We start from the raw sequence: 8,543 nt of genomic DNA on the forward strand, positions 1-8,543 counted from the left end.
GTGCACTAGCCCACAACTGGAATCCTGGTTCCAAAGATACCATGGCTCAGACTCTTAGGTCTGGTACAAATTGCTGTTGGCATGAATAGCAAAGCAAAGGAACAAATAGCCTCTCCTTTCCTCACCCCCAAATTTGTTTATCAGAACTAGAGTAAAAGGGAGGGAGAGCAGGGGAAGGAAATCTGCCCCTCTCACCAGTTCTGTTCATGGTACCTAAATAGAAGATCGGTAAACTGTGATCTTTATACCCTGGATGCAACAGGAAAAGATATGACCAAAAAAAAAAAACTCCAAACAAAACACAAACTAAAAAGTAGCAGAAAGGGGGTGACTGTCTTAGTCTTGCCAGTTTTGCAACCAACCAAAGGAAGTTATGCCCCCCGTGTAGGAGGCAACATAAGAGTACCTGCATCTTAGGAGATCTGGGCACATTCAGAGCAGTGTCTTCAGGGAATTTCCATATGTGGCAATATAAGTAAGGCTAGCCCCCTTGACGTATGTTATGGACCCCTCTGGCAGTCTGGTGAAACCCTTCTCAGGATAATGTTTTTAAATATATAAAATACTAAGGATTAAAAAGAAGCCAATTATATTGAAATGGAGTTATTAAATATCAAGAACAGCAACAATACCTAAGTCCAAGGATCCCGGGTTATGTACCCTTGATAGAAATAGTTGAAGTATGTCACAGGTACATATGATGTTATTCCTGAGACTTAGCTCAGGTTTAAAGTTCTCAATAGCCCCCTTTAAGTTCTCCCTCTTACCAGTCACTTTTGTACTTCTTTTTTTGCGAGGCATTTAGGGTTAAGTGACTTGCCCAGGGTCATACAGCTAGTAAGTGTCAAGTGTCTGAGGTCACATTTGAACTCAGGGCCTCCTGACTGTAGGGTCAGTCCTCTATTCATTGCACCATCTAGCTGCTCTACCTTTGTACTTAAGGGCCTTTTTTTCTCCCCACTCTTTGGTGTTATTTTGATAGTATGCTAGATACTAATTGCAAGTGAACCTCAGAGCTCCTATTTGGCCATTGGATTATGCTTCTAATTAACATCCTTCTATTTTCTTTCTCTGACCTTGGCCATGGGCCCAACTTGTAAGTTATTGACTAGTCCCTCCACTACTGTCTGTCTTTGCTAACAGTCAGCCTTTCCCTTTGTCTGTCTCTCTCTGTCTCTCCCTCCCTCCCTCTCCGGTCCCCTCTCTCATTCCTTATCTTTCTCTCTTTACTGCTTTAAAAAAAATTCTGAAATTAATAAACACCAAAGAAAACCAGCATTTTCTAATACAGAAATTAGAACAGAAGAGGACTGTACATGAAATTGCGAATCTTTATTACTTACAATCTGGCTGTTCCTTTTAAGTCTATAACAGAGTCAACATGTAACTTTCAAAACACTTGCGCTTGTCTATGATTCTTTTTGGCTTTTCTTCTGTTCCTTAAAAATTGTTTCAGTGACCCTCTTTTGCCTAATCTTTCTTTTCTTTTCTTTTCTCTTCTTTTCTTTTCTTTCTCTCTCTCTCTCTCTTTCTTTCTCTCCCTTCCTTCCTTCCTTCCTTCCTTCCTTCCTTCCTTCTTTCCTTCCTTCCTTCCTTCCTTCCTTCCTTCCTTCTATTCTTCTTCACCCTAACTTTACTTCCCATGGTCAAGTAAATGAATTTCTTATACTGGGGAAATTTGTATTTCTCTTATTATTAGTGATTTAGAGCTTTTTTTAAAAAATGGTACTGGTAGCTTGGAATTCTTTCTTTGAGAACTTCCTGTTCATATCATTTGACCAATTAACTCTTAGAGAATAAACATCTTTTACAGTCATCTCATCTTTATTGTCTCTCCCCCAACCTCAAAAAATACCATTTAGGTCTTTCCAACTCTGGCCCAAGTTTCACCTTTTTTTGTCTCCAGGCTAGCTGACCATTCTTTAATCTTCCCATTTATTCTCTAAACTCCCTTCCTCTAATCATATACACTATTATAACATTTCCATTTAAAGATTTACAGTAAACATTTCTGTATTGAAAGGGAGTATCCATTAGTTTCTGGCAAGACTTAAAAACCTAAAATCCCACACAGACACTTTATATCCTTATATCTTGAGTTTCAGTATTTTAAGGCATGTGTATGTTTGTTTGGGGGCGGGGGTAGAAAGGGGTAGACCTCAGAATTCCAAATCTCTTTGAGGGAAAGAGAATTTTGACATAAAAGGGGCCATGTATGTTGCTATTAGACTTGTAACCTCATCAAGGCTACTTTCTAGTCTTAGGGAGTGAGAAGAGTTTTAGCTGAACCAAGAAAGCATGCCTACTTTTTAATGGTAGGTAACTCAGGAGGAAAAAAAAAAACCCAAAACAAAATACTTAACAGGCTGAAGTTGATAATAAATCAGATTACAAGGAGTAGAAGCCACTCCCTTGCCTCCATGGTAAACCATGGCTTGTAATCATGGAAGACTCCATATAGAGGAAGGGATTTGACAATAGGGTGTTCTCTGTCAGTAGCCATTCCTGTATCTCTCTGTTAGGAAACATACCCTGTTGGCATGTTTAGCTTTGAGACCTCCTGATAGGTCAGCAAAGATTTGATATACTTTCTTGTTCCTGAGAGCAATACAAGCCAACCACAACTGAACCTGGAAAAATTCAGTCCACATTGGTAAATCCGCAGAAGTCCTCTTGGGAGATAATAGCAATAAGTATTTATACACAATGCTTTAAGGTTTATAACGTACATTCAAAGTAATTTTGTGTTGCTGTTATTCTTCCTATTTTGTAGATGTGGGATCTGAGACTAAGAGAGTTTGTGTGGTTTGCTCATCATAACATAGATATGTTATCTCTCTCTCTCTCTCTCTATATATATATTAGATGGATAGATAGGCAGATAGATATAGATATATGTAGATATATAACATAGATCTATGTTACATTTCACAGTTCCCCTGATTTCAGGTCCAACAATTTATCTACTATGTCATTATCAGGGTCCTAAATTCAGGTCCCTCATTATAGAAATTGAAATGAACATTCCTTGAGTTTAAAAATGTGGGGGAGACTTGATGAGTCTCTTCTGCCCATTTCAGTTCCTCTATTTGGCAGCAAATGCCTTTTCAAATGAATAATTATATAGGAATCCTTGCATCCACGTTAGGGAGCAGAAAAGGAAAGCCACACACAAGACTTCTATTTCCAAAGGAGGTTTATTAAAGGATATTCTTTACAGCCGGCTGAAGATGAGAGTGGGTTACTGTAGGTCTCCAAATCAATGTCCACATTAGGGCAATAGTCTGGCAAAATCATCTTCCAAAGAGAACTTCAAAATTTTCTCCTTTTGCACATGAAAATTCTCCTCACTAACATACTTTAGAGATATTGTTGTCTTTTGAAAGGGGAATGGTTTCTAGGATGTTGATTGGTGGGAGGCCAAGTGTTATCTGATACTTCTGCCTTCAGATCTCTGCTGTGGTATTGTTGAGTTCAGTAATTGGTTGAGGGAGAATGAGAGTATGGGACTGGAATGTTCCCTGACTTACTCAAGGTTAGCCAACAAAGGGAACCTGGAGGGTCTTATCTATGATGCCAGGTGCTATGGGGCTTTCTGGACTTCATCCATCACAAGTGTTATTATAAGGCGAAGAAGGGACCTTCTTAGCTGGTTTTAGGGGTAAAAGCAAAAAAAAAATGCAAAGGACAATTAACACTTAGGGGATACATGCTAATTATCTGGCAAATGCCAGTAGACTAGTCTTGGGTTATTTTCTCAAGTGAGGAATTAAAAACTTCATAGAGATACATATTTTCCACCATTGCTCTACCCTTCCTCTACCTCCAATTTTTATGTAAAATGTGAATTCAAATTCCAAAAGGGAGGGGGAATAACTGCCCGACACACAAAGATTCTAAAAAGAGGATAAAGCATTACTTACTAGTAAAATAGCTAGGTATAAGTGTGTATGGGTGGGGAGGGGATTTCATATAAATGTTCTATAGCAAGCAGTATTTATTTACCTTCTTTAGAATGAGGAAAGATTGCACTTGCAGTTCTAAAACTATGAAACAAAATAATATCCTTATATACATTATTAATATGTGTACTCATATTTGTGTGCATATATGTATGTATATATGTATATGTGTATACATATTCACATATACATACAAACACAGAAATAGAGAGAAAGGGAACACCTTGGAGACCAGATGTCATAGAAAGCATTGAAGAAGTTTTCTGAGTCCTTCCACAGATCCTTTATATTCCGTAAGTATTCTGTTGAGAGAAATAGTAAGAGTGATTCTAATCTGTTAGAATGCTGTTTCACAATTTGATTTCCTGGCATAGAATTTTAACACACATAGGGATCTTGGAAAGCATTCACTATCTACCTCCATCATGTCCCTTTGGGAAGGATTGCATCATTTTTGTCTTAGCCCCACCATCTTGCACAGTGCCTTGGACATGGTAGGCACTGAATAGATGGTTACTGAGTTGAATTACATTTTGCTCATAAGGAAATAGAGACTTAGAAAGGTCAGGTTCATTATAACTATCTGTGCTGGTGTCTTCTCCCACCACTACGCAGTAAGCTCCATGATGGTAGGAGCCATGTCTTTCCTAAACTTTGTTATCTCCACTTATCACCAAGCATAGTGTCCCATATATAGCAGACACTTAATAAATGTCTGTTCTATTGTCCTATGCCAAGAAATTTGTCCAAGGCCACCCAGATCGTAAGTGGCAAAGCTAGGACCCAAATCCAGGTCTTTGGATAGTTTTTATAGTTCTTCTGGCATCTGAGAAGAGAGGGAGGAGAATGAAATTTTGCAATAATCCTGTTGTGGGCAAAAGGTCAATACTGTAGGAGTAAAAAAAATTCAGATTGAATGCTGGAATTTTACTTTTTTCCTGTGTTTTCTGGTTAAGCCAACTCAGAAAAGCCCACTGTCACAGCATGATGTCTGTTTTGGGTACTTGTTTCATATCCTTAACCACAGGAAAAGTTGTTAGGCTGAACTGGATTTGTTATGTTATGTTACTTGAATATTACATGGTCCAAATCCATTTATCCTTACCTACTGGAACAGACTACCTTGGAAGAATGTGATTTCTCTCCTTCCCTGAAGGTTATTAAGAAAAGAACAGACAACCACCTATGTGAAGCAGATTGAGCAAAAGCTTCCTTGGATCCAGGTGGATGGACTAGATGATCTCTGGAGAGCCCTTTTAGTCTGAGGATCCTATAAAATAACCCCACCCCACAGATTGCCATTGTCAGCTTCTGGTAAGCTATTCTCAGGGAGCTAGTTTGCTGATCAAAATGAAATTGGAGGTCATTGGCACTGCTGCTTGACCTCCCTGAACAATGGGAGTATTGATAAGATGGATGGATAAGATTGCTGGGGGAGCCATGTCTTTCCAACCTTTTGAAGCCCTGTTCTCTGCTGCTGCATTGGCATGCCTATACTCCAGCACTACCATGTTTCCCTCCTACATTGCATTGCTTCATGGAAAGCCAGCATTTAATCTAATGGTTGATAGACACAGAGTAAGCTCCCACAAATAATTGCCTGAGAGGCTTACAATTTAGAAGGAGCATTTGGAGACTTTTCCTTATCTTTATCTATGATTGGCAGGACCATGCAGGGCACACGGGAGAGTTATTTTGCAAAGGAAGTGTGGAGGCAAGCACTGGGCCCGCTCCACAAAAATATGTCTGTCAGGAACTTGAAGAGTAGGAGAACGTATCTGATCTTCTTTCCCCTTAACCTTGTCAACTGTCTTCCAGCTCGGAAAGAGCCAGTAGTCGACAACAGAAAGGGAGGGTATTGGGAAATCCTTTTCCTGGCAATAAGGAGTTTGTTGTGAGGGTCAGTGAAATGGATAGTGTGGTCTCATGAAGGGCTTCCCAAGTCTTTCCCATAATGCACCTGTGGACATTTGGGGACACATTGGTTCTCTCATCCCTGCCAGATCCAACCCTCTTTCAATCTAGTAAGTTGTCTAACCTTCAGCACTTCTTCTCCCTATCCCAGGAACCCCTATTCTGTCCCATCCACAATATACATATATACCATATCATTCATATTACACAGATATCATAATATTTCTTTTATCTGGTTTATTGGTATCTTTTATTCTGATATCACATTCATTTCCAAAGACATTCCTCCTCCCATACCCATTGTACTTTTCCTTGGAATTAAAATTTGAAAAGGAAAAAACGATAGTTTGATAAAACCAAGTAACATGTCAACTTTATCTGACAGTGTATGTAACATTCCACTCCTGGAGTATCCCAGTTCTCCAAAAAAGTGGAGAGAGGTACATTTTCTTTTTTTTCCCCCTCAAATGCTTTATTAATTTCTGGTTTACATCATTCATTTCCACCAGATTTTGAGTTACAAATTTTCTCCCCCTTTTCCCCCTACCCACCGCCCCAAAATAGCAGTCGCACAGGATATCCCCTCCTCCAATCTGCTGTCTCCCATATCTTCTCCCATACCCCTTTTGACTTTTCCAGTAGGGCATGGTGGATCTCTATGCCCCAGTGCCTATATATCTTATTTCCTAATTACATGTAAAATAGTATCAATAATAGTATATATATATATATATACATATATATATATATATATATTTTATTTTAAAGCTTTGAATTCCAGTTTCATTCCTTTCCTCCCTTGTCACCCACCCTTATTGGGAAGATAAGCAATTCAGTATAGGTTGTACATGTGTAGCTATGCAAAACATTACCATAGTAGATATATTGTAGAAGACTGACTATATTTCCCTCCCTCCTCTCCCAGCTCCCACTTGTTCTATTCTCTACTTTGATCCTGTCCCTTTTCAAAAGTGGGTGCTTCTAACTTCCCTCCCCCCTAGTTTCCATCATCCTCCCTCTCATCCCCTTCCCCCTATTCTACTGTAGGGTGAGATACCCTATTTAGTCTGTATATCATTCTCTCCCTGAGACAAATTCAGTGAGAATAAGCTTGACCCATTCCCTTTTGCCTTCCTGTTCTTCCCCTCTATTATAACCATTTCCCTTCTTCTTCTATATGAGATAGTTTACCCCATTCTGTCTCTTCCCAACTCCTCTCATTATATTCCTCTCTCACTTCTTAATTTCTGTATCAGCAATGCCATATTCACAATGCCTATGGAGATTACAAATATGCTGATATAATTATCCATCACAAAATACATCAGGTTTACCATTTGGGGAAATAAACTAGAAAATTTATTAACATACCAAAAGACTGAGTCCCAAAACCAGAAAGTGAAAGCCATCAGAGTAGTTATGATATTGGCACAGGTAGATAAAGTAGAAAGCACCCACATTTTCAAGCCTTTAAAACAGGACAGGCTACCTCAGGCAAAGGTCCTCCTCTCCCCACTCACAGCAACCACCCAGCGTCCGGGAAGCGCGCTCCCAGCAACTCCGGCCCCTGGCAGTCCTCAGCAGGAGTCCTTAGTAGAAATTCTGGCTAACTCAAAAAGGGCTTCGCGCTGCCGCTGCCGCTGCCTCTGCTGCTGCCTCCGCCGTCGCCGCCACCGCAGGAACTCCAGCTTGGCTTCCGCTTCCTCTTACTCTGCCCCTTCCTGCTACGTCAGCAAGTCCAATGGGGCATGGAAGATCTTTAAATCCCATAACCCTTACATTCGGCCCCAAGATCTTTCATGTCCCTTACTTGGCAAAAATACAGTAGGAATAACTGGTGTCAACAAAATTTCACAACAATATAACAAGAATAGCACACAATAAACACAGAAAACCATATTTTAGGGTGGGGCTTGAGCACAAGCTTCCCATCATTCCCCCCACCCCGAACAAATGGGGCCCCAAAATCTTGTGGTAAGGGGTGAAGATCTCTTCTTCTATGGCTACTTGCTGCTGAAATCGGATGTAGAGCTGTCCCTGTCCTAAGGGGTCCCATTTGAGAGGTCAGTTCTTAATATGCTTGATGCCAGGTCCAAGGGTGACACATCACAGTTGCAAACAGGGGTGACATCCAGCTTAAGCTATCAGGCATCTACAGATGGAGGGTACCAAGCCTGTGGAAACAAATCTAACAAACAAGGTGAACAAACAAAAAAATCAAGAAGAAGCAAAGAGACAATAACCAGACTATTGTAGCCTCACTCATGGTAGAATAAATGACTTAAGGGTACAATTTTGTAATCATCTTCTCCAGAATAAACAATAGTTACAGTGTTATCCCTCCCATATGCTATAATCTCTGCAGCCTTTGGAACATCATCTGGCTTCTGTTTTACCCATACTTTAGCTCCTGATTTTATTCTATCAGTAGAACCGCCAGCCACCGCAGGAACTCCAGCTTGGCTTCCGCTTTCTCTTGCTCCGCCCCTTCCTGCTACGTCAGCAAGTCCAATGGGTAATGGAAGATCTTTAAATCCCATAACCCTTACAATTTCCCCTTTTAAGTATCATCCCTTCCTATTAAATTGGTCCTGTGCCCTCTATCTATGTATACCTGTAAACATATATATATATATACATATATATATATACACATTCACATATGTA

Source organism: Petaurus breviceps, unplaced genomic scaffold (assembly GCF_028583685.1).
Source record: "Petaurus breviceps papuanus isolate PSGF00001 unplaced genomic scaffold, PetGlider_PUasm1.0 181, whole genome shotgun sequence".
NCBI lineage: Eukaryota > Metazoa > Chordata > Mammalia > Diprotodontia > Petauridae > Petaurus > Petaurus breviceps.